Here is a 27,252-nt window from a genome sequence, read left to right as displayed (position 1 = left end):
GCCTCCTTGGAGGAAAAAATTCAGTGGAGAGGCATAAGGCAGAGTGAGAGGACAAGGCAAGTTTTAGAGCATCAGTAAGTTTATTAAAAAGTTTTAGAGGGTCCATTCCAGGATGGCCAAATAGGAACAGCTCCGGTCTGCAGCTCCCAGTGTGATCGACACAGAAGACGGGTGATTTCTGCATTTCCAACTGAGCCTCCACTGGTGATACCCAGGAAAACCGGGTCTGGAGTGGACCTCCAGCAAACTCCAACAGACCTGCAGCTAAAGAACCTGAATGTTAGAAGGAAAACTAACAAACAGAAAGGAATAGCATCAACATCAACAAAAAGGACATCCACACCAAAACCCCATCTGTAGGTCACCATCATCAAAGACCAAAGGTAGATAAAACCACAAAGATGGGGAGAAACCAGAGCAGGAAAGCTGAAAATTCTAAAAACCAGAGCACCCCTTCTCCTCCAAAGGATCACAGCTCCTTGCCAGCAACGGAACAAAGCTGGACAGAGAATGACTTTGACAAGTTGATAGATGTACGCTTCAGAAAGCTGGTAATAACAAACTACTCTGAGCTAAAGGAGGATGTTGGAACTCATCGCAAAGAAGCTAAAAACCTTGAAAAAAGATGAGACAAATGGCTAACTAGAATAAACAGTGTAGAGAAGACCTTAAATGACCTGATGGAGCTGAAAACCATGGCACGAGAAGTACAAGATGCATGAACAAGCTTCAGTAGCCGATTAGATCAAGTGGAAGAAAGGGTATCAGTGATTGAAGATTAAATTAATGAAATGAAGCAAGAAGAGAAGTTCAGAGAAAAAAGAGTAAAAAGAAATGAACAAAGCCTCCAAGAAACATGGGACTATGTGAAAAGACAAAATCTACGTCTGATTGGTGTACCCGAAAGTGACAGGGTGAATGGAACCAAGTTGGAAAACACTCTTCAGGATATTATCCAGGAGAACTTCCCCAACCTAGCAAGCCAGGCCAACATTCAAATTCAGGAAATAGAGAGAACACCACAAGATACTCCTTGAGAAGAGCAACCCCAAGACACATAATTGTCAGAATCACCAAGGTTGAAATGAAGGAAAAACTGTTAAGGGCAACCAGAGAGAAAGGTTGGGTCACACACAAAGGGAAGCCCATCAGACTAATGGTGGATCTCTCAGCAGAAACTTTACAAGCTAGAAGAGAGTGGGGGCCAATATTCAACATTCTTAAAGAAAAGAATTTTCAACCCAGAATTTCATATCCAGCCAAACTAAGCTTCATAAGTGAAGGAGAAATAAAATCCTTTACACACAAGTGAATGCTGAGAGATTTTGTCACCACCAGGCCTGCCTTACAAGAGCTCCTGAAGGAAGCACTAAGCATGGAAAGGAACAAACGGTATCAGCCACTATAAAAACATGCCAAATTGTAAAAACCATCAATGCTAGGAAGAAACTGCATCAAGTAACGAGCAAAATAACCAGCTAACATCATAATGACAGGATCAAATTCACACATAGCAATATTAACCTTAAATGTAAATAGGCTAAATGCCCCAATTAAAAGACACAGACTGGCAAATTGGAAAAAGAGTCAAGACCCATCAGTGTGCTGTATTCAGGAGACCCATCTCACGTGCAGAGACACCCATAGCCTCAAAATAAAGGGATGGAGGAAGATCTACCAAGCAAATGGAAAGCAAAAAAAAGCAGGGGTTGCAATCGTAGTCTCTGATAAAATAGACTTTAAACCAACAAAGATCAAAAGAGACAAAGAAGGCCATTACATAATGGTAAAGGGATCAATGCAACAAGAAGAGCTAACTATCCTAAATATATATGCACCCAATACAGGAGCACCCAGATTCATAAACCAAGTCCTTAGAGACTTACAAAGAGACTTAGACTCCCATACAATAATAATGGGAGACTTTAACACCCCACTGTCAATATTAGACAGATCAACGAGACAGAAGGTTAACAAAGATATCCAGGACTTGAACTCAGCTCTGCACCAAGCAGACCTAATAGACATCTACAGAACTCTCCACCCCAAATCAACAGAATATACATTCTTCTCAGCACCACATCACACTTATTCCAAAATTGACCACATAGTTGGAAGTAAAGCACTCTTCAGCAAACGTAAAAGAACAGAAATCACCACAAACTGTCTCTCAGACCACAGTGCAATCAAATTAGAACTCAGGATTAAGAAACTCACTAAAAACTGCACAACTACATGGAAACTGAACAACCTGCTCCTTAAAGACTACTGGGTAAATAACCAAATGAAGTCAGAAATAAAGATGTTCTTTGAAACCAATGAGAAAAAAGATACAATGTACCAGAATCTCTGGGACACATTTAAAGCAGTGTGTAGAGGGAAATTTATAGCACTAAATGCCCACAAGAGAAAGCAGGAAAGATCTAAAATCGACACCCTAACATCACAATTAAAAGAACTAGAGAAGCAAGAGCAAACACATTCAAAAGCTAGCAGAAGGCAAGAAATAATTAAGATCAGAGCAGAAGTGAAGGAGATAGAGAAACAAAAAAAACCTTTCAAAAAATCAGTGAATCCAGGAGCTGATTTTTTGAAATGATCAACAAAATTGATAGACTGCTAGCAAGACTAATAAAGAAGAAAAAAGAGAAGAATCAGATAGATGCAATAAAAAATGATAAAGGGGATATCACCACCGATCCCACAGAAATACAAACTACCATCAGAGAATACTATAAACACCTCTATGCAAATAAACTAGCAAATCTAGAAGAAATGGATAAATTCCTGGACACATACACCCTCCCAAGACTAATTCAGGAATAAGTTGAATCACTGAATAGACCAATAATGGGCTCTGAAATTGAGGCAATAATTAATAGCTTACCAACCAAAAAAAGTCCAGGACCAGATGGAGTCACAGCTAAATTCTACCAGAGATACAAAGAGGAGCTAGTACCATTCCTTATGAAACTATTCCAATCAATAGAAAAAGAGGGAATCCTCCCTAACTCATTTTATGAGGCCAGCATCATCCTGATACCAAATCCTGGCAGAGAAACAACAAAAAAAGATAATTTTAGACCAACATCCCTGATGAAGATCGATGTGAAAATCCTCAATAAAACACTGGCAAACAGAATCCAGTAGCACATCAAAAAGCTTATTCAATAAGATAAAGTTGGCTTCATCCCTGGGATGCAAGGCTGGTTCAACATACACAAATCAATAAATGTAATCCATCACATAAGCAGAACCGAAGATAAAAACCACATGATTATCTCAATAGATGCAGAAAAGGTCTTTGACAAAATTCAACAGTGCTTCATGCTAAAAACTCTTAGCAAACTAGGTATTGATGGAACATATCTCAAAATAATAAGAGTTATTTATGACAGACATATAGTTTGTATGTTTCATATATACACAGCCAGTATCATATTGAATGGGCAAAAACTGGAAGCATTCCCTTTGAAAACTAGAACAAGAGACAGGGATGCCCTCTCTCACCACTCCTATTCAAAATAGTGTTGGAAGTTCTGGCCAGAAAAATCAGGCAGGAGAAAGAAATAAAGGGTATTCACTTAGGAAAAGAGAAAGTCGAATTGTCCCTGTTTGCAGATGACATGACTGTATATTTAGAAAACCCCATCATCTCAGCCCAAAATCTCCTTAAGCTGATAAGCAACTTCAGCAAAGTCAATGTGCAAAAATCACAAGCATTCCTATACACCATTAACAGACAAACAGAGAGCCAAATCATGAGTGAACTCCCATTCACAATTACTAAAAAGAGAATAAAATATCTAGGAATCCAACTTACAAGGGATGTGAAGGACCTCTTCAAGGAGAACTACAAACCACTGCTCAACAAAATAAAAAAGGACACAAACAAATGGAAGAACATTCCATGCTCATGGATAGGAAGAATCAATATCATGAAAATGGCCATATTGCCCAAGGTAATTTTATAGATTCAATGCCATCCCCATCAAACTACCAATGACTTTCTTCATGGAATTGGAAAAAACTACTTTAAAGTTCATGTGGAACCAAAAAAGAGCCCTCATTGCCAAGACAATCCTAAGCAAAAAGAACAAAGTTGGAGGCATCACACTACCTGACTTGAAACTATACTACAAGGCTACAGTAACCAAAACAGCATAGTACTGGTACCAAAACAGAGATACAGACCAATGGAACAGAATAGAGGCCTCAGAAATAATACCACACGTTTACAACCATCTGATCTTTGACAAACCTGACAAAAACAAGAAATGGGGAAAGGATTCCCTATTTAATAAATGGTACTGGGAAAAGTGGCTAGTCATATGTAGAAAACTGAAACTGGATCCCTTCCTTACACCTTATACAAAAATTAATTCAAGATGGATTAAAGACTGAAATGTTAGACCTAAAACCATAAAAACCCTAGAAGAAAACCTAGGCAATACCATTCAGAACACAGGCATTGGCAAGGACTTCATGTCTAAAACACAAAAAGCAATGGCAACAAAAGCCAAAATAGACAAATGGGATCTAATTAAACTAAAGAGCTTCTGCACAGCAAAAGAGACTACCATCAGAATGAACAGGCAGCCTACAGAATATGAGAAAATTTTTGCAATCTACTCATCTGACAAAGGGCTAATATCCAGAACCTACAAAGAACTTAAACAAATTTACATGAAAGAAAATCAAACAACCCCATCAAAAAATGGGCAAAGGATATGAACAGACATTTTTCAAAAGAAGACATTTATGCAGCCAACAGACACATGAAAAAATGCTCAACATCACTGGTCATCAGAGAAATGCAAATCAAAACCAACAATGAGATACCATCTCACACCAGTTAGAATGGCGGTCATTAAAAAGTCAGGAAAACAACAGGTGCTGGAGAGGATGTGGAGAAATAGGAAAGCTTTTACACTGTTAGTGCGAGTGTAAACTAGTTCAACCATTGTGGAAGACAGTGTGGCAATTCCTCAAGGATCTAGAACTAGAAATACCATTTGACCCAGCGATCCCATTACTGGGTACATACCCAAAGGATTATAAATCATGCTACTATAAAGACACATGCACATGTGTTTATTGTGGCACTATTCACAATAGCAAAGACTTGGAACCAACCGAAAGTCATCAATGATAGACTGGATTAAGAAAACGTGGCACATATACACCATGGAATACTATGCAGCCATAAAAAAGGATGAGTTCGTGTCCTTTGTAGGGACATGGATGAAGCTGGAAACCATCATTCTGAGCAAACTATTGCAAGGACAGAAAACCAAACACCGCATGTTCTCACGCATAGGTGGGAACTGAACAATGAGAACACCTGGACACAGAGCAGGGAACATCACACACTGTGGCCTGTTGTGAGGTCAGGGGATGGTGGAGGGATAGCATTAGGAGAAATACCTAATGCAAATGATGAGTTAATGGGTGCAGCAAACCAACACAGCACATGTATACATATGTAACAAACCTGCACGTTGTGCACATGTACCCTAGAACTTAAAGTATTTTTTTAAAAAAGTTTTAGAGCAGGAACAAAAAGAAATAAAGTACACTTGGAAGAAGGCCAAGTGTGTGACCTGAAAGATGCAAGTGCCCCATCTGATCCTTGATCTGGAGTTTTATCATTGGCATGCTTCCAGGGTTTGCATCTCTCTTCCCTTGATTTTTCCTTGAGGCAGGCTGTTTGCATGTGTGGTGGCCTGCCAGTACTTGGAAGGGGCCGCAGGCGGTGGTGTGTTTACTGAAGTTGTGTACGTGCTTGTTTGAGGCATTTTTCCTTTAGGAGGAAGGTCATATGACAGTTAAACTCTTCCATTTTGCCTCTTAGTGCACATGCTTAAGCCTGCTTACCCAACTCCTGAGATCTTATTGGGAAGATGCTGATCACCAGCCTTAGGTGTTTTCTATCTTCTAGGAGACAGCCGTTCCCTGGCACCAGCTGCCATGAATTATCATTTTAGAGCGACCGTTTGATAACCACCTGACCATCACCTGATCGTTGTCTGACATTCCTGGAGGGGAAGCCCTCTCCTGCCCTACTCATGTCTGCCTAGCTACCTTCTCTAACAATATCAGACTTAGAAGACAGCGACTCGACCCTCCCAACACATTTTTCTCTGCACTCTGGAAAGGGCATAGCATCGTTGTCTCAGTTTCCGAAGCTGTCCTGCAGTTTCAGTGGCCCTGGAAAACTCCCTTTGTCCACAGTTAAGGTGAGAAGGCTGCTTGCATCACTGACATCCTGGACTTCTGGCTTTTTCCAAGGAGGAACCAACCCTCATATAGTCAAAAACCTGCATACAGCTTAATGTTTCTCTTCACATTTATGGGGGTTGCTAGGACTTCAGGTCCCTGGAAACCCATCTCTTGCTCCTGACCTGGTTCTTGCTGTCCTATGTGTTGTGACTGAATCAGACTCTGGCCAGCTGGAAGGTGAGAGCAGGACTTAAGATGCTGGTGCTGTGGGGGACATGTGAGGTAGACCGTCCTGCCTGAGGAGTGGCAGTAAAATTTTGAAGGAAGAAACAGGTTTTGAGGGATTTTTAAAGAAAACCTACTAAATTTGATGATTGATAATATCTATGCAGTGGGCTGGGCTTGAAAGAAACAGGTTTTGAGGGATTTTTAAAGAAAAACTATTAAATTTGATGATTGATAACATCTATGCAGTGGGCTGGGCTTGCAGGGAGGGTGATGTGACATGGTGAGGCCAGAGTGGTCAAGTGACTGAATATTGTTGAGAATGGGAAGTTGGCAGGAGACCAGAACTGAGGCTGAGAGTGCAGCTAAAATGATAAAGACAGGCCAGGCACAGTGGCTTACACCTGTAATAGCACTCTGGGAGGCTGAGGAGGGAGAATGGCTTGAGTCCAGTAATTCAAGACCAGCCTGGGCAATATAGTGAGACCCCATCTCTACAAAAAATTTAAAAATTAGCCAGGCACGGTGACACACGCCTATGGTCCTAGCTACTCAGGAGGCTGAGTCAGGAGGATTGCTTGAGCCTGGAAAGGGGAGGTTGCACTGAGCCAAGAATGCACCACTGCACTCCTGCTTGGGTGACAGAGCAAGACACTGTCTTAAAAAGAAAACAAACAAACAAAAAAAGACTAAGACTTGATTTGCTGTTTTTTTACACCAAATACACACATAGGTGATATTTAATGGGACTGCATTATTGTTATTATTATTAAGGAAGCTTTTTGCAAAGTGAGGTGGCTCCTGCCTGTAATTGCAACATTTTGGGAGGCCAAGGTGGGAAGATTGCTTGAGGAGGGGAATTTGAGACCAGCCTGGACAATACAGCAAGACCCCATCTCTACAAAAAAGTAAATTAAAAAAATTAGCCAGACATGGTGGCAGACATCTGTAGTTCCAGCTACTTGAAAGGCTGAGGCAGGAGGATTGCTGGAACCCAGGAGTTGGAGGCTGAAGTGAGCCATGATTGCACCATTGTACTCTAGCCTGGTTGACGGTGTGAGACCCCATCTCTAAATAAATAAATTTAAAGTTTTTTATTTGAAAGTCAATTGTTAGCACATCTAAACATGCTCTCTCATCAAAACGACAGTAGAAAATTTCCCAGGCTAGTCCACAAAAGCCTGTGTAAAATCATAAAGATGGAAGGGAGCTTAGAGATTTTCATGAACAGTACACTAAGGCAGAAAGCATAGTCATTTAGAAATAGGTTCTGAAATCAGATCACATTTATTAACTAGGTAACCTTGTATCTTATTTACTCTCACTGGGTCTCATTCTCCTTATATGTAAAACAGAACAATACCAACCTCACAGACTTGTCATGAGGATTACATGAGATGATGCTGGGTAATGTGTAAAAGCTGAACTGCTTCTTGCTGCCATTATCACACCATGGATGTTAAAGAAATCTGGGTCTTGCATGAAAAAGTAATTGAGGCTTTGCTGGGTTACCCAGAGGGCTAAGGGTTTTGATGCATTAGTATTTCTATACCCCTAGAAAACCCTAGGGTTGAGACTGTCAATGCACACATGCCGCTATTTTGTCCCCATCATGTGTAAAAAGATGAGCATAAGATCTGGAACAAGATGAATGCTCAACCAGGATGATTATTAGTCTGACTTCTTCTTTTTGCATATTCAGAAACTGAGGCACAGAAAAGTGAAATGACTAAGCCTAAGGCCCCAGCTAGACTGCGGCAGGATGGGAACTAGAAATCAGGCATCCTGAGTTCACAGTCAAGATTTCTTCCTACTGTATCAACTTGCTTATCACAAAGGAACTCAAAGGTCAGTGAGCTAAACCTTCCCACTATTTGTGGATAGATGACTGTGGGAAATTGCTCCAGCTCTAACTGGGAATGCCAGAAGATATCCAGTCTCAGCCCAGAGACAAGGGAACAAGGCTTCTAGATGGAGCAACTTTTAGAGGGCATGGGGTGGAGTAGTACCAGGGGGAGGTAGGGGCCTCTGGCAATATTGACTGGCAGAAGGTTCGGTAAATGGTAGTGCTGGGAGACATCTAAGAAGTGGCATGTCTGTAGTGCCCTTTGCAATGGGGGTTTTGGTTGGGTCAGGGAGGAAGTTCCCATAGGAGTGGCAACAGAGGTTTGGTGGCAGAGGTGGGGGAGGGGTTGACCAGGCTGCCCATTGTCATCACTGTGGACAGGCTGTTCTGAAGCAGGATTTTAATATGTAGGGAACTACAACAGAGTTTACTGTGAAAAAGAACATGATACCTCAGTTAGTCTCTATTATTGGGGCATTCTGTTATAAAATGAGGAGAGATCACATATTTCGTGAGCATATACTATGTGACAGACATTGTGCTAGGCACTGGACACACATATTCATCATGTCTCACAAGCCAATTAGAATGGAAGATGTCACTGAGACTCAGGAGAGTCCAGTGGCCAAGAACACGAAAACGTTGGGTGGAAGAGTCGAGTTCAGTGAGCCCAGGCTCTGTCTGACAAAAGCCCAGCTCCTCCCACTGCTCCGTGCAGGTTCACAGATAACTAAGCCCCTGCTAATTTATTAGACCCTCATTCTGAAATTTTGAAATTCATTAGTCTAATTTTCTGCCATACAGAAGTGGACATACTTGCCTCCTTTTTCAATATATCCTCTCTTATAGAATCACAAGTCCTGTTGGCTGTGGGTCTCAGTTGGGGAGAGGTTTATAACGCAGGCATTTCAGTAACTGTGTAGCATTGGAGATTTTTCTTTTGGAGAGGTGCCATATCTCTTTGAGTGATGAGATGGTAGGGTGTAGTTGGAAAAAACCAGGAACTTTACTCTTCCCTTTTCTCTCTAGTATCAACTGCCCTCACCAGTGAAAACCAGCTACCCAGACCCTTTACTCCCTTCCTCACCACAAAAAGCTACCAGTTATTCAATCAAATATCAATTCAAAGCTTTACTATACCCTTATGAGAGATAAGTATCAAACAAGTTTTAAAAATGAGCATTTCTTTTGAGTCAATATTTTATTTCTATGATTTTTACTAGGAAATAGTCATAAATTTACTTATAAGGACAGTCAATTGCAATATAAAACATTTAAAAACTTAAGTTAAAAAATATGTATCAGACCAGGTGCGGTGGCTCACACCTGTAATCCCAGCACTTTGGGAGGCTGAGACAGGTGGATCATCTGAGGCCAGGAGTTTGAAATCAGCCTGGCCAACATGATCAAACTCCATCTCTAGTAAAAATACAAAAAAATTACCTGGGCATGGTGGTGCATGCCTGTAATCCCAACTACTTGGAAGGTTGAGGCATGAGAATTGTTTGAACCTGGGAGACAGAGATTGCAGTGAGCCGAGATTGTTCCACTGCACTCCAGCCTGGGAGACAGATCGAGACTCTTGTCTCAAAAAGTATATATATCCATAAAATATACCATGTAATATATAGTATTATTGAATAAAAATAGCAGATAACTCATTTATATATATACAGTTGACCCTTGAACAACACTGGGGTTAGAAGAACCAACCCTCATACAGTCAAAAACCTGTGTATAACTTTTGACTCCCCCAATATGTAACTATTAACAGCCTACTCTTGACCAGAAGCCTTACTGATAACATAAACAGTTGATTAATACATATTTGTATGTTATATGTATTAAATACTGTATTCTTACAATAAAATAAGCTGGAGAAAAGAAAATGTTCTTAAGAAAATCAGAGGGAAGAGAAAACATATTTGGTATTCACTGAGTGGAAGTGGGTCATCATAAAAGCCTTCATCCTTATTGTCTTCACAGTGAGTAGGCTGTGGAGAAGGAGGACGAGAAGGGTTGGTCTTGCTGTCTCAGGGGTGGCAGAGGCAGAAGAGGTGGAAAAGGTGGAAGGGGAGGCAGGCACGTTTGAGGTAACTGTTACTGACAAATCTCCGTGTATAAGAGAACCCTCACAATTCAAACCTGTGTTGTGCCAGGGTCAACGATATTTTTAATTTAATAGACTTTATTTTTCAGTCCAATTTTAGGTTCACAGCAAAACTGAGCAGAAAGTACAGAGATTCCCTCTTGCTCTCCAATTTACAGCCTCCACCACTATCAACATCCCACACAGCAGTGGTGCATTTCTTATAGCACAAGAACCTACACTGACACACAATTACCAACCCAAATCCATAGCTTACATTAGGATTCACTTTGAGCCGTATACATTCTATGGATTTGACAAATGTATGTCTTGTGTATCTGTCAGAAATGTTAGAACCAGAGCGACTCCATCTTGAATAGGGGCTGGGTAAAATGAGGATGAGACCTGCAGAGCTTCATTCCCGGAAGGTTAGGCATTCTTAGTCACAGGATAAGACAGGAGGTTGGCAGGACTAGTTTCACAAGATACAGGTCACAAAGGCCCTGCTGATAAAATGGAATATGGTAACAACAACAACAAAAAAAGCTGGCAAAGCCCACCAGAACCAGGATGGCGACTAAAGCAAACTCTAGTTGTCCTCACTGCTCATTATAACCCATTAGCATGCTAAAGTCACTCCCATCAGCACCATGACAGTTTACAAATGCCATGGCAACGTCAGAAGTTATCCTATAAGGTCGAAAAAGGGGGGGAACCCCTCAGTTATGGGAACTCCCTACCCCTTTCCTGGAAAATTCAGGAATAATCCATCCCTTGTTTAGCATTTAATTAGGAAATAACGATAAGTATATTCAGCCCATGCTGCTTCTCTGTCTATGAAGTAGCCATTCTTTTCATTCTTTTTTCTTTTTTTTTTTTTTTTTGAGACGGGAGTCTCGCTCTGTCGCCCAGGCTGGAGTGCAGTGACGCGATCTCAGCTCACTGCAAGCTCTGCCTCCCAGTTTCACGCAATTCTCCCGCCTCAGCCTCCCGAGTAGCTAGGACTACAGGTGCCCACCACCACACCCGGCTAATTTTTTGTATTTTTTTAGTAGAGACAGGGTTTCACTGTGTTAGCCAGGATGGTCTCGACTTCCTGACCTTGTGATCCGCCCACCTCGGCCTCCCAAAGTGCTGGGATTACAGGCATGAGTCACCACGCCCGGCCTCTTTTCATTCTTTTATTCTTTTACTTTCTGCTTCTGTTGCTGCTGCTGCTTCTGCTGCTGCTGCTGCTTCTTTTTCGTTGTTTTTTGTTTTTGTTTTTGTTTTGTTTTTGTTTTGTTTTTTTGACAGGATCTCACTCTGTTGTCTAGGCTGGAGTGCAGTGGTGCAATCTCGGCTCACTGCAACCTCCACCTCCCAGATTCAAACGATTCTCCTGCCTCAGCCTCCTTAGTAGCTGAGATTACAGGCGTCCACCACCACGCCCAGCTAATTTTTGTATTTTTAGTAGAGACAGGATTTCACCATATTGGCCAGGCTGCTCCCAAACTCCTGACCTCAGGTGATTCGCCCACCTTGGCCTCCCAAAATACTGGGATTACAGGTGTAAACCATTGCACCCGGCCCCTTTACCTTCTTAATAAACTTGCTTTCACTTTGTTGACTCGTCCTAAATTCTTTCTTGCACAAGATCTAATAACCCTCCCTTAAGGTCTGGATCAGGACCCCTTTCTGGTAGCAAATCCATCATTGCAAAACAATATATTTTTAAAATAGGAAAATAAACATTAAATGTCAATATTTGTATTTGGATGATGAAATTACAGAATAATAGACATGATATTCTCACTATCGGTATACATTACTTCATAATAAAACAATAGTTTTCAAGAGTCTCTGCTTAGGTAGGGAAACTGAAAGCTAATGGTAAATCTTGCCTTGATTGTTATTGCTAGATAGCAAGAGAAAGTGAGTCCGGCTAAAGAATTAGAAACAGTTAGTTAGAAGGATAATTGATATTTTGAGGGGATAGCATATTTTCCCTGCCCTATCCTTTGTCTTCTAGTAGAAGAAGAAATAAAAGAAGGCTTAGAGAGAGACGATGCACTAGTACTATATGTGAATCATTTAATAGAAAAAAGATGTGATTATCCGCATTAGTAGTTTGTGATAATCTGTTTGTATCTTAATGGAGAGGATTGCCCCAGAAACCTCTCAGGTGTAAAAGAAAATGCAGTTATTCTTCAACCTGTGAAAATTCTAACTCTTGCAACACTTGGACTTATCTGCATTATTTTTAATAGAGTCATTTCCTACTTGCTAGTCTGCCTTTGCTACAAGATCACATAAGCGATCACCTCCTGGGGGTACTGTCTGCTGTCCAATACTAGCATTTTAACTATATTTACCCTTTGTCTACTTAGCAGTGATTGTGGTTTTGCTGGCATAGTTTACCAATTTTGCACTTATTATTATTATTATTATTATTATTTTTTGAGACGGAGTCTGGCTCTGTCGCCCAGGCTGGAGTGCAGTGGCTGGATATCAGCTCACTGCAAGCTCCACCTCCTGGGTTTATGCCATTCTCCTGCCTCAGCCTCCCGAGTAGCTGGGACTACAGGCACCCGCCACCTCGCCTGGCTAGTTTTTGTATTTTTTAGTAGAGACGGGGTTTCACCGTGTTAGCCAGGATGGTCTCGATCTCCTGACCTCGTGATCCACCCGTCTCGGCCTCCCAAAGTGCTGGGATTACAGGCTTGAGCCACCGCGCCCGGCCCTATTATTTTTTTTAAATGAGAGAAAATATAGGCATAAAAGTGTTGATATGATAAAATCAGGTCTGTATTCTACCTAATATAATTGAAATAAAGATAGATATTTGTAATCAAAATCTATAACCTTATTTGAAAATTCATTGGACAAATCATTCAACTCAGCAATCATAGGTAAAGGAAAAGAATAAAATTAAAGAATGTGTACAAACAATGCAATGAGACAAGCAAAGCTATTAATGGCATAAGAATTAGAAAGGTTGAGGCAAAACTATTTGTTGACAGTATGGTTATCTCTCTAGAAAACTCAAAAGAATCAATGGAAAAACTATTACAAACAATAAAAGAATTTATTAAACTACCAAATTATGAAAACCAACAATCATAAATCGATAACCTTCATATACACAAACAACCAGTTAGAGGATACAATGAAAGAGAGGATTCCATTTTGTAATAGCAAAGGAAAATAAAACAAAAACAATGATAGGCATAGATAACAAGAAATATCCAAACCACACATGAGAAAATTTTTCTTAGGGATCAAAATATAGACATAAGGAAATAGAAAAACATACCATGTTTTTGGATAGGAAGATTCAACATAGAAAATGTAAATTTTTTAATTTATAAATTCAATTCAGTTCACATAAAATTACTGATACTATGAGTATTTTTTGTCTGGAGCTGCTTCCAGTTGATTATAATGTACATTTGGAATAACAAGAAAGAACGGCCAGAAAAACATTCAGAATGAAAGGCTATGATGGGGGAGGGGTATCCCTACTAAATACATGCATAACATTACAATAGATTGGAATGACCCTGTGCTTAACGTTGTTAGGTGGTGGCTCATGAGTAGATAGGCACATCAATGAACAGATAGAAAACCCAATAATAGACTCAAATGCATATAAAAATTAGCATATGACAAAAAACATGTAAAATTAGTGGAAAAAAAGAAAATTTTAAATAAGAGGAGTTGTGATAACTAAATTGAAAAAGGTAAAATTGGATCAATTTTTCACACTGAAGCTAGAACAGATCCCAAATGGGTCAGAGATTTGTCTAAACAATAAAACCATATAAGTACTAGAATAAAACATGCATAAATGCTTTTATAGCTTGGAAATGGAGAAAACTCTTCCTAAGTATGATTTGAAAACAAGCATCAACAAGGGAAAAAGACTAATAAATTTGATCACATAAAGATAAAAGGTAAAAATACTTTGCATGACAAAGTAAAATAACTAATAAAAAATCCACTAAAAACCTACATCACAAGCAAAATCAATGACAAATGATAAATCTGCAAAAACATTAGCAATTTATATCACAAAAGTGGTTGGCAGAAGTTGCAGTAAGCTGAGATTGTGCCACTGCACTCCAGCCTGGGTGACAGTGTGAGTGAGACCCTGTCTGAAAAAAAAAAGTTTGAAAAGCACCAATATACAAGAAGCCCTCAATAGCATATCTGCCTCAGTCATGACCATAACAACATTAATTTGAATATATATAGTTTTTAAAAAGAGAAAAATTATTTAAAGCTATTTAAAGCATAGTATTTTGATGGTAGAGGGATAGATCTTATAGTAAAAAAAAATACTGCAAGTAATCATCACATCCTTAATAATAATATTGTTATGGTTGTTTTGAAATACACACACACTTATACTTTGTCTGGTTTCTTTTTTAAATCCACTCACAAAAATGTCACATACAAATGTTACAGGTAAGTTTTGTTAGATATTCAAAGAACAGATAATTCTAATCTTACATAAGATCTTCTAAAAAGAAAAAAATTGAGAAATGCTCTCCCCTCTTATGCTGGACAGAATAATAGCCTCGCAAAGATATCTACAGTCTAATTCCTGGAACCTGGAAATATCTGCCTTAGCAAAAGGACTTCACAGATATAATTAAGGATCTTGAGACAGGGATATTATCCTGGGTAATATCCAGGATAATTATCCTGAATTATTTAGGTGAAGCCAGTGTAATCACACATGTCTTTCTAAGTGAAGGGGAAGTAGGAGAGTCAGAGAGAAGGGACGTGACCACAGAAACAGAGCTCTGAGTAATGCGATTGCTGTCTAGAAGCGGACCATGAGCCAAGGAATGCAGACAGCATCTAGAAGATAAAAAAGGCAACAAAAACAGATTCTCTCTGAGAGCCTATGGAATGAACACAGCACTGATGACACCTTAATCTCAGTCAGTGAAGTGAATTTTGTACTTCTGACTACTAGAACTACAAGTTAATTCATCTGTGTTGTTTTAAGGCACTAAGTTTGTGGCGAATTACTACAGAAGCAATAAGAAACTAACACATTCCCTGTATCTTATAAAATATTAGCACAGCGCTATTCACAGCGGCCAAGACATGGAATCAACTGTGTACATCAACAGAAGAATGGATAAAGAAAACATGGTATATTCGACTCAGCAATCCTATCACTGGGTATATAGCCAAAAGAAAACAAATCATTCTGCCAAAAAGACACATGCACTCACATGTTCATCGCAGCTCTGTCCATAATAGCAAAGACATGGAATCAACCTAGGTGTCCATCAACAGTGGACTGGATAAAGAAAATACGGCGTATGTATACCATGAAATACTTCACAGCCATAAAAAAGAATGAAATCATGTCCTTTGCAGCAACATGGATGTAGATGGAGGCCATTATCCTAAGCCAATTAGTGCAGGAAAAGAAAACCACATACCACATGTTCCCACTTATAAACGGGAGCTAAACATTGGGTACTCATGCACATAAAGATGGCAACAATAGAAACTGGGGACTACTAGAAGTGGAGTAAGGGTTGAAAACTTAACAGTTGGGTACAATGCACAGTACCTGGGTGATGGGATCATATGTGCCCAAAACCTCAGCATCACGCAATATACCCAGGGGGAAAAAAAACCTACACATGTAACCTATAAATCTAAAATAAAAGCTGGAAAAAAGAAGAAAATGTGGTGTATATATATGCAACAGAATACTATTCGTCCATAAAAAACAATGAAATCCTGTTATTTGTGACAACATGGATGAGCCTGGAGGACATTATGTAAGTGAAATAAGCCAGGGACAGAAAGACAAATACCAAATGTTCTCACTTGTATGTGGAAACCAAAAAAATCAATCTCATAGAAGTAGAGATTAGAATAGTGATTACTAGAGGCTGGGAATGGTTGGGGGTTGCAGAAAAAGTGGGTTATTCAGAGGTTGGTTAACAGACACAAAATTACAGCTAGATAGAAGGAATAAGTGCTCGTGCTATATAGCATTGCAGGGTGACTATAATTTACAATTTATTGTTGAATGTTCCCAACATAAAGAAATGATAAATGTCTGAGGTGATAGATATGTTAATTATCCTGATTCAATAATTACATATTGAATACATGTATCAAAATATCACATTGTGTGCCAGAGTATGTACAACTATTATGTATCAATTAAAAGTAGTAGTAAAAGCAAAAAAAGAGATTAGCGTAATTTTGATACCAAAATAAAAAAACAGCATGAGAAAGAAAATAGATAAGCTGATTTCATTCTTAAGTATGTGAACACTCTAAATAAAACATTGGCAAAACAATGCTAGCAAGTATTTTTTTAAAATCATTATCAAGTTAGGTTTTTCCCAGGCATATGAGGACATTTTATCATTAGAAAAGTTATTAAAGTTAAACAAAGTTATTAAAGTAATTAAAGTAATTCATCACCATAACAAATTGAAGAAAGGTCACAAGATAACCTTTATAGGTAAAAAAGAATGCATTCAATAAAATTTAAAACACATTTATGATTAAAAACTAAAATCTCTTAAGCCATGATGGAATAATTAGCATCAGATTAGCTCTTTCATTTCAGACAACTATAAAACTGGGTGAATATATTAATTACTGTTTTCAGATGTTGGACAAAAGTGACAAACGACTGTGATCCCTGAGAAAAGAGAATGAAATTGGGCGAGCCCTGCAATCACCTGCCTGAAGGCACTTTGCAGATTGTGGCACAGGTAGAGTAAGCTCAAACAGAGCACGGCAGTCTTGCTGAATTGGAGAGACAGATATTGGAGTTCAGGACCCTCAGAGTGGCTGGAATTTACAGAGCAGAATGCCAAAAAGGAGGGAGCTACAGCAAAAGAGAGGCCTAAATATTTACTTAGAGGATCCTCTGAGTTTTTGGCACATATTAACCTGCACATATGCAGAGACTCTACAAGCCTGAGCAAAAAAAGAATGACCAGGGAAGAAATACTAGTGGAGCTACTAGTGAGCTGAACAGTGGAGCTAACAAAGGCCAGGAGGCATTTGAGTTCCAACCAGACAGAGTGACAAGGCTTCGTTGAACCCACAGGGCATGTGGTAGAGGCTCCCAAAGAAGCACAACTGACGCTTGCATAAGGGCTACACTATACTCTTCCTAACAAAACTTAAAGACAATTCCTAAAAGTATCAAGTGGATTCATCAGTAACTAAATGCTCCCACAAAAACTCAACACTCTAAAAAAGACAATTATACTCAACAGTGTAACATTCAAAATGTCCAGTATCTAATAATATTAGCAAACATGTGAAAAAGCAAGAAAATGGTACCCTTAACAAGGAGGAAATTTAGTTGACAGAAACAGACCCAGAAGTCACACGGATGATAGGAGTAATAGAAAAAGACTGTATAAATTGTTCAAGTATTTGAAGAAAAACAGAAACATATTGAAGGAACAAATAAGGAGTCTCCATAGAGAAGGCAAAACTATTTTAAAAGGAAAAAAAGATTCCATCACAACTTGGCAAAGAAAACGAAAAATAGAAAATAAAAAAAAATTTAAAAGACTTGTCACAAATTATGAAGCTGAAAGATAAAATAGCCAAACCAAAATATTGATTGGACAGTACTATTAGCAGATGAAATCGTGCTGAAAAAAAATCAGACTTAAAGACAGGCAGTAGAATCTATCCAAATCAAAGCCCAGAAAGAAAAACAAAGGGCTTATGGGAATAAACCGAGCTTCGTGTCATATGGAACAATATTTGGTAGAGAAAAGAGACAAATTGGAGCAGGAAAAATGTGAAAGAAAATTAGGAAAATATTTTGAACTGAAAATAAAAAGACAACATATGAGAGTTTGTAGGTTGTCGTTATAATAATGTTAAGAGGAAAATCTATAGCTCATGTTCTTATTTGAAAAAGACTAATATTTAAAAATAATGATCCAAGTTACCAACTTAAAAAGCTAAAAAAGAAAAGCAAATTGAACCCAGTATCATTAGAAGAAATGAATTCCTAAGGTTAAGAGAAAAGATAAATAAAATAAAAAGCTGACAAACAATAGAGAGAAATCAATAAGCGAAAAAGTTGAATCTGAGCATGGTGGCTCATGCCTGCAATCCCAGTGCTTTGGGAGGCTGAGGTAGGAGGATTGCTTGAGCCCAGGAATTCAAGACAAGCCTAGGCAATGTAGTGAGACCACATCTCTACAAAAATAAAAATAAAAGTTGATTTATTAAAAGATTAATAAAAATAAAAAAACTCATAGGCTAAAAGAAAAACCCAACAAATAACCAGTATCAAGAACGAAAGAGGAATAATTACTATCGATATCATTTACATTAAAATGACAATAAGGAAATATTATGAAACATTTTATGCCAACAAATTTGGCAACTTATATAACATAGAAAATTTCTTGAAAGACAGTAATTACTGAAACGGACACGAGAAGAAATAGAATATTTGGGTAGCCCTGTATCCATTAGATTTAATGTGTAATTAAAATACAGTAACAAATTTATATTAAATTAATAAATTAAAAGCAAAGCAAATGCATGCTAGGCCTAGATTGCTTCACTGTTTAATTTTATCAAACATTAAGATACAAATAATAATTTTACACTTTTATAATATAGAGAGGAAGAAAAAATTTCAAATTACTTGATGGGGCTAGCATAACTCTGATACCAAAACCAGAAAAAGACATTAAAAGAAAATACAATATTTCTCATAAATATTAATTCAAATGTCCCCATGAAAATATTAACAAATTTAATTCTGCAATATATGAAAAGGATAATATTTCATGACCAAGTTGGCTTTATGCCAGGAATTCATGGGTGGTTTAACATTCTAAAATTAATTAATGTAAATCATCAAATTAATATAATCATGTTAATAAAAATAGAGAAAACATTTTAAAACAATTCAACTTCCATTCCTGATTAAAAAAAAAAAAACCCTCACAAAACTAGAATCAGAAGAGAATTTCCTTACCCTGATGGAAGACATCTACAAAGAACTACAGCTAACATTATACTCTTTGGTGAAAAATTGAACACATACTTCCTAAGGAGAACAAGGAAAGGATAGGCAATATCATTACTTCTATTCAACATTATATTCCTGTTCCTAGTCAGTGCAATAAAACAAAACAAGCAAATGAAAAGGAATACAGATGGGAAGTAAACAGTAAACTGGTTTTTATTGGTAGAAAATGTAATTGTATAGGTAGAAAATCTTAGTGTCTATGAAATAATAATTAGAGCTAATAAGTGAATTTAGTAGGATTGTAGTGTATTTGTTGTCTATTGTTGTATAACATTACCTCAAAAAGTAACAACTTAAAACAACAGACATTTATTATATCATGATTCCATTTATTAAATCATGAATCACAAATCCAGGTGATGTTCAGCTGAGTGCCTCTGCCCCAGGTTCTCTCACAAGGCTGCAATCAAAGTGTCAAGTGGGGCTACAGACTCATCTGAAGGCTTGGTAAAGGAGGATTCACTTACTCATGTGGTTGTTGGCAGGATTCAGTTCCTGATGGCTGTTGGACTGAAGGCCTTAATTTTTCACTGCACTGTTTGAAGACTTCCCTCAATTTCTTGCCATATGGTCCTTCTCCACTGGACAAATCCCAACATGTCAGTTGACTTCCATCAGAGAAAGCAAGCAAATGAAAGCAAGTTCGTGTTAGCAGAAGTCAGTATTTTTGTAACCTAACATGACGTGATATTGCATCTCTTTTGCCATTTTCTGTTTGTTAGAAGAAAGTCACTAGGTCTAGCCCAAACACAAGGGAAGGGGATTATACAAGGATATGAATATCAAAAGAAGGGATTGGGCTGGGCGCAGTGGCTCACATCTGTAATCCCAGCACTTTGGGAGGCCGAGGTGGGCAGATCACAACGTCAAGAGTTCGAGACTAGCCTGGCCATCATGGTGAAACCCTGTCCCTACTAAAAATACAAAAATTAGCCAGGCGTGGTGGTGGGTGCCTGTAATCACAGCTACTCGGGAGGCTGAGGCAGGAGAGTTGCTTGAAACCTGAAGGCAAAGGTTGTAGTGAGCCAAGATCGTGCCACTGCACTCCAGCCTGGGCAACAAGAGCGAAACTCCATCTCAAAAAAAAAAAGAAGGGATCACTGGAGGCCATCAAAAGCTGTCTACTACATGCAAGATGTGTGGTCACTATATAAAAAACTATTGCATTTCTACAATTCAGCAACAAAAAAATGAAAAATTAAATTTCCAAAATACCATTTAATGTATCAGAAATACGATACAGTGAAAAATACATTTTATGAAATATATGCAAGACCTCTATAATGAAAACTATAAACCGGTACTGAAATAAATGAAAGGAGACATAAACAGATGGAGAAATATACCATGTTCATGCATTGGAAAACTCTATATGTTATGATGTCTGCTTTTTGCCAAGTTAATCTGTAGTCTTAATGCACTTCATCTAAGTCGATCTGTGGATTTAATGCAATAGCAATCAACATCCCAGCAGGATTTTTGTAGAACTTGTAAACGGACTTAAATTTATATGGAAATGCGAAGGATCTAGAATAGCCAAAGCAATCTTGAAAAAGCAAAACAAAAGTGGAAGATTTAAACCATCTAATTTTAAGACTAAACACAAGTTCCAGCAATTAAGATAGTTTAGTATTGCTGAAAAGGTAGACAAAGAGATTACTGGAAACAAATAAAGAGACCAGAAGTAAACCTACACTTATATGACTAGTTGATTTTGACCAAGGTGGCAAATCACCTAAACATCTCTAGGTAAGTAATATCTTTTCAACAAATGAGATAGAATAACTGGATGTATGGAAGAAAAAAAAATTGACATACTTCACATTCACAAAAAAATTAATTTGAGATGGATCATATAACCTAAACATTATGGCTAAAACTTTAATTTTCTGGACAAATACATAAGAGAATATATGTAGAACTTTGAAATAGGCAAAGATTCCTTAGACAGAATCCCTAAAAATTACTGATGCACATAACACTGATAAAATAGAGTAACTGAAAGTATTCCACATTTCAAAAGACTTTGTTAAAAAGTAAATAGGCAAGCTACATACCGGGATAAAAGATTCTCAACATATGTTATCTATATACACACACTACAGTTCCTACAACTCAATAGTAAAAAGGCAAATAACCTAGGCCAGGAGCAGTGGCTCATGCCTGTAATCCCAGCACTTTGTGAAGCTGAGGCGGGCAGATCACGAGGTCAGAAGATCGAGACCATCTGGCTAACACGGTGAAACCCCTTCTCTACTAAAAATACAAAAAATTAGCCAGGCGCGGTGGTATGCGCCTGTAGTCCCAGCTACTTGGGAGGCTGAGGCAGGAGAATTGCTTGAATCTGGGAGGTGGAGCTTGCAATGAGCTGAGATGGTGCCACTGCACTCCAGCCTGGGCGACAGAGAGAGACTTCATCTCAAAAAAAAAAAAAAAAAAAAAAAAAGGCAAACAACCTAATTTTTAAAAGTGGGCGAAAGATCTAATAGACATTTCACAAGGAAGATATACGAGTGGCCAAGAAGCAAAGGAAAAATGCACATCATAAATCATCAGGGAAATTCAGATTGAAACAAGGAGATATCAGTACACACACATTAGAATGGCTAACATTAAAAAGACTGACCACACCAAGTATCAATAAGAATATGGAGCATCTAGAATCCTTATGCCTTTTTGGTGGGAGCTTAAAATATTACAACCAATTTAGAAATCTACCTAGAGGCCGGGCGCGGTGGCTCACGCCTGTAATCCCAGCATTTTGGAAGGCCGAGGCGGGCGGATCACAAGGTCAGGAGATCGAGACCATGGTGAAACCCCGTCTCTACTAAAAATAGAAAAAAATTAGCCGGGCGCAGTGGCGGGCGCCTGTAGTCCCAGCTACTCGGGAAGCTGAGGCCGGAGAATGGCGTGAACCCGGGAGGCGGAGCTTGCAGTGAGCCGAGATTGCGCCACTGCACTCCAGCCTGGGCGACAGAGCAAGACTCCGTCTCAAAAAAAAAAAAAAAAAAAAAAAAAAATCTACCTGGAAGTTCCCTACTAAGTTAAACATAAATTTATGATTCTGAGATTCTACTTCTAGATATATATTGGCCTTTTTGAGTAGTCTTCAGAACCTATGTTCATTATGTTCATTACAAGAACACTTTGGAAGAAAATATTTCTAATGAATATAATGGACATGGGTTATTAGGCAGAATACACAAAGAACTCTTATAAATTAATTTTAAAAGACAACTCAATAGAAAAAGGTAAAAATTGTGAGCAAGCAGTATTCAGAAGAGCATACTTAAAACACTCTTCTACCTAACTGGTAATCAGGAAAATGCAAATTAAAAACAAGATGACAAAATTATAAAAGTCTAACAATACCTAGTTTTGCAAATAACTCATCTGCTGGAAGAGTGTGAATTAGTACAACCCCTTTGGAGAATAATTTGGTGATATGTGATGTGCTTAAAGATAAACACACCCTTTGATCCAGCAATTCTACACCTGCAAATACCCTTGAGAAAAAAAAATGCATGTGTGCACAGGAACCATGGACAGGAATGTTTATAACAACAACGTCTGTAATAGGAAAATATTCTGGTGGCCCATAAGTGTTCATCGATATTAAAATGGATAATTCTGTATGTTCACACTGGGGTATAATAATCTGCAATGAAATGAATGAGTGAGAACTACCTGCAGCTATGTGGATTAGTCTCATAAATATAACATTAAGAGGAAAAGAGCAAGTTGCAGAAGAATATATACTGTATGATTATGGCATCATGATGATGCTGAAATGGTAATGTGTTTTGTTTAAGGACAGATAAATAGGCAGATAGGAAGGAAGAAAAAAAGGAAGGAAGGAAGGGAGGAAGGAAGGAAGGAAGGAAGGAAGGAAGGAAGGAAGGAAGGAAGGAAGGAAGGAAGGAAGGAAGGAAGGAAGGGAGGGAGGGAGGGAGGGAGGGAGGGAGGGAGGGAGGGAGGGAGGAAGGAATTGGGCAGCACAGCATACTAGTAGCACAGACTCAGGATCCAGACTCCTGTATTTGTATTCTAGCTCTGTAATTTGCTAACTGTGTGACTTCAGGCAAGTTGCTTAATTTCTCTGTGTCATAGTTTTGTACTTTGTTAAACAAGGATAACTGTACTCTCCACCTCACTGGGTTATTAGAAGGATTGGTTATTATAAGGATTGTCAGTATTTGTAAAGATTTTGTAAATGGCATAGAACAGCACCTGTCAGAGTGCCTGTATCTGTCAAATAAATGCGAGCAATAAATATTGAATTCTGGAGAGTGGTCACCGGTGTGGGAGGAAAAAGGAATATTGGGGGCTTCCACTAAATTTCAAATATCTTATTTCTTAAGCTGGATGGTGGACACACAGATGCTTTTATATTATTCTTTTTGATGGGTCAAAATATTTGAAAATTTAAAAGGGGATGCATAAACTATTTCAAATAAATTGTCAAACTTATTGGGGGAAAAGTTATAATTAAAGATTGATATTGTAGTATCTTTCAGAAATCTGGCGTATTAGTCCATTCTCACACTGCTAATAAAGACATTCCAGGATTGGGTAATTTGTAAAGGAAAGAAGCTTAATTGACTCACAGTTCCACAGGGCTGGGGAGGCTCAGGAAACTTACAATCACGGCAGAAGTGGAAGCAAAACATGTCCTTCTTCACATGGTGGCAGCAAGGAGAAGTGCAGAGTGAAGAGAGGAAAAGGCCCCTATCAAACCATCAGATCTCATGAGAGTTCACTCACTATCACGAGAACAGCATGGAGGTAACCACTCCCATGATTCAATTACCTCCCACCAAGTCCCTCCCACAACACATAGGGATTATGGGAACTACAATTCAACATGAGATCTGGGTGGGAACACAGCCAAACCATATCATCTGGGAAGAGAAGCTCCCTTAAAATATATTAGTGTAGTTTTTGCACCTTCAATTTTGGTAACATTTTCTGGAATATGTTGTACAGAAAGTAGGAAACTGCTTATCGCTGGCCCCAAACTTGGAAGCATCCCTAAACCTAGGGTACAAAGCACTAGCCTTGGAATCAGAAAACCGAAATTCTGTCTGTGCTTCTGCTGTTGATTTATTTTGAGTCCCTGGGCCAGTCTATCTCCAATGACATCCTCATGTTTCATTTTATCTATCTTTAGGATGGATGTGTCGTCTTCCACCTCTTTTAAAAGGCAGGAATGGGAACCATCTTTCCTTATCTTCAGCACAGAAGGAAGAGTTAGAGTTTCCTTTCTCACCCTCCCTGACTGCCTTTCACTAACTAGCAAAGACGTTTATTTTATTTTAATGAAGTCTGTGAAAAATGATTCATGCTTGAAAGCAGGCTTTTCCCTTTACTTAATGACAGCTTCAGCTTCTGAAAGTAAGCTAAAATGTAAAAAAAAAATCCCATGTGGCTTTCAGAATGTACAGATGAGCATATGTGCTGTGCTTTCAAAATTTTCTTTGTTAGTGGATCTATTGTACACATAAGCAAGAGCAGTCTAGACCTTCAGAAGGGAGAATCGCAAGAAAAGCCATCTTCTAATTTCCCAATTGTTTGTTTCCCAATTGCTTACTTTAGGGAAGACGGCGACATTATAGCGGTGACAGCCAGTCACTTCGATATGCGTGTACTGTTGCATTTCGGAGAAAACACATGCAGTTGTTTTCTCCCTGCTGTGTCTGATTTCAGACTCCCAAACTATCATTCATTTAAAAATAAAACAAACAAAAAACCTGCTTACCCCTTTCCGTGTCAATAGGAATTATATACTGGTAATAAGAGGGTCTGGCTTTTAAGTCTATTTGTTTGAAAAAATAAGAATGGGTGCCCAGCCCAGCTGATGTGCTAATGACATCTACTCAAGCTTTTTCCTCTTATTGTATAGAAGATGAAAGCATTTGGCTTGAAGGGTTGTTCTGGCTCATCTCCTTCTGTGCATTCCCTCCCTCTTTCTCTAGCTCTTTGCAGTTGGCATAGGGGGCCCTTGATGCATCTCTGGTTGACTGGGGGTCTTGAGCTTCCATCTAAACAGAGGTGCAGTAAAGCTCAGAGCTTATTTTGTTAAGCATGGTTGCTTTCTTTTTAAACCCACATATGCTAGAAGGGGAATTTAATCCTTGCATTTCTGATTTGTTTACACTAAAGAGTTGTGTTGTGAGAGAGATATGATGTCTGTGAGACTGTTTGAACATTTTAATAAAGCTTTGCGAAAAACATTTTCTCTGAAAACAGGAAACCAGATTTTGCCATGTGTAAATAAACATAAAATACCAATGGGCTCAAAGCTCCCAACCTGAAGGTTCTGAATGGAGCCCATGCTCAAACAATTAATGTGATTTTCATCTTTATCTTGGAATGAGTGTAAAGTCTCCCCATATGAATGTTATTTCTCCTTTTGCAGATGATTATTACATCTCTGCGTTAAAGCTGGTTCTACACAGAAACAGTGCTACATCAGGCAATTCCCAGGATTCATTCACTCTGCAAACATGCATTGAGCAGCTATAAGTGGCTATTGGACACAGTGATACAAACATGAAGAAGACTGTTTTACATTCAAGGAGCCCATGGCCCATGGTCTGGTTCAGAAAACTGACTTATAAACAGATTATGATGATACAAGTTAATAAGTACAATTGCAGCCATGTGTTATGGGTATTGCGGGAGCCTGGGAATTAGGCATTTTGAGTCAGCCAGAATAAAGTCAGAGAAGACTTCCTATACCTTAAAAGATGAAAAAGATTTGCCATTCTAAGTGAGGGAATGGGCACTTTGGCAAGAAGTGTGTGTGTGTGTGTGTGTGTGTGTGTGTGTGTTCGTGTGTTCGTGCATGTGCGCATGCATGTGTTATGGAGATAAGGAGGAGGAATGATAAAAAAATCAAGCAGTCTAGCATGGCTAGAAAATATACGTAGGGCAGATAAGCCCAAAAGGTAAATGGGAATCAAACCAGGTTAGTTAGCATGGAGAGATTCTATTCTGAGGTGATGAATAATGTTTGCTTTTTAGATTGATCACTCTGGCAGCTGCACAGGTGATGAACTGGGGAGGGCTGGAAACCACTGGAGTCACATTGAAGCGCTTCTTGTTCTTCAGAGTCACTTCAATCTCTGTTCTTACATAAACAAATCACCAAAAGTCCGTGGTGTATCCAGAAGTAAGGTAATCAAACAAAACCCAAACCCTCTGGAAGACACAGGCTGGCAGGAGGCTCTCTGGGCCAGAAGTAATAGCTGTTTAGGCCCACCCTGACTCTTCCCTAAATCCTCACTGGTCTTCCTGCCTGCTCCCACCCCATTTCCAAGTCCATCTTTAAAATTTGGATCCAAGTGGGAAAAAAGTCCTTCATTTCTGTATTTGCTTTCAGCATAGGTGAGACAGGCAGTAATTTTCAGAAGGACCTTCATTTTTAAAAACCCCACCGAAGAAAGCACAAATGGAAAACAATGAAGAAAATACAGAAAGCTGTCAAACAATTATGCTTACAATATACAGATTTTATGTCCTATCATAGCCAATGGTCCCACCAGACCCAGGGGATATATTCTGCTATGCTCTCCCAGAAATCATTTCTTAAGCTCTTTGCTCACCCATTCTCTTTCCTACCCTTTGGGATTCCAGGCTCACAGATGTGGGAAAAACAGTGCACAGTCAATATTGCAGATGGGCCATCCCCAGGTGGGCAGCAGGGCTTCTAGCTCTCTAGGGGGTCAACATTTTTGGAAGACATAGCCTCTCCCAGAGACACTTCCTGGCTTCCTGTGGGGATACTGGCTCTGGGTTAAAGAGTGAATTTAACCT

General features: G+C 38.8%; 1 long non-coding RNA gene across 4 annotated transcripts; it reads right to left on the bottom strand.

Annotated features, from left to right (window-relative positions):
- Window positions 1-61: 61 nt before the first annotated feature.
- On the bottom strand, window positions 62-25,375 carry LOC135966592 (uncharacterized). Of its 4 annotated transcripts, none has more exons than XR_012421350.1 (4): window positions 24,042-25,375; window positions 19,902-20,042; window positions 19,381-19,452; window positions 62-264 (listed from the first exon to the last, which is right to left on the bottom strand). It is a non-coding gene; the product is annotated as an uncharacterized lncRNA (long non-coding RNA). The 4 variants fall into 4 exon arrangements; XR_012421351.1 differs by having other exon boundaries at window positions 24,077-25,375; XR_010580018.2 differs by lacking the exon at window positions 19,381-19,452 and having other exon boundaries at window positions 24,042-25,076.
- Window positions 25,376-27,252: the final 1,877 nt, after the last annotated feature.

The sequence above is a fragment of the Macaca fascicularis genome, chromosome 12 (assembly GCF_037993035.2).
Source record: "Macaca fascicularis isolate 582-1 chromosome 12, T2T-MFA8v1.1".
NCBI lineage: Eukaryota > Metazoa > Chordata > Mammalia > Primates > Cercopithecidae > Macaca > Macaca fascicularis.
The sequence above is the reverse complement of the archived record's forward strand: the minus strand, read 5'-3'. Positions and strand labels throughout refer to the sequence as shown.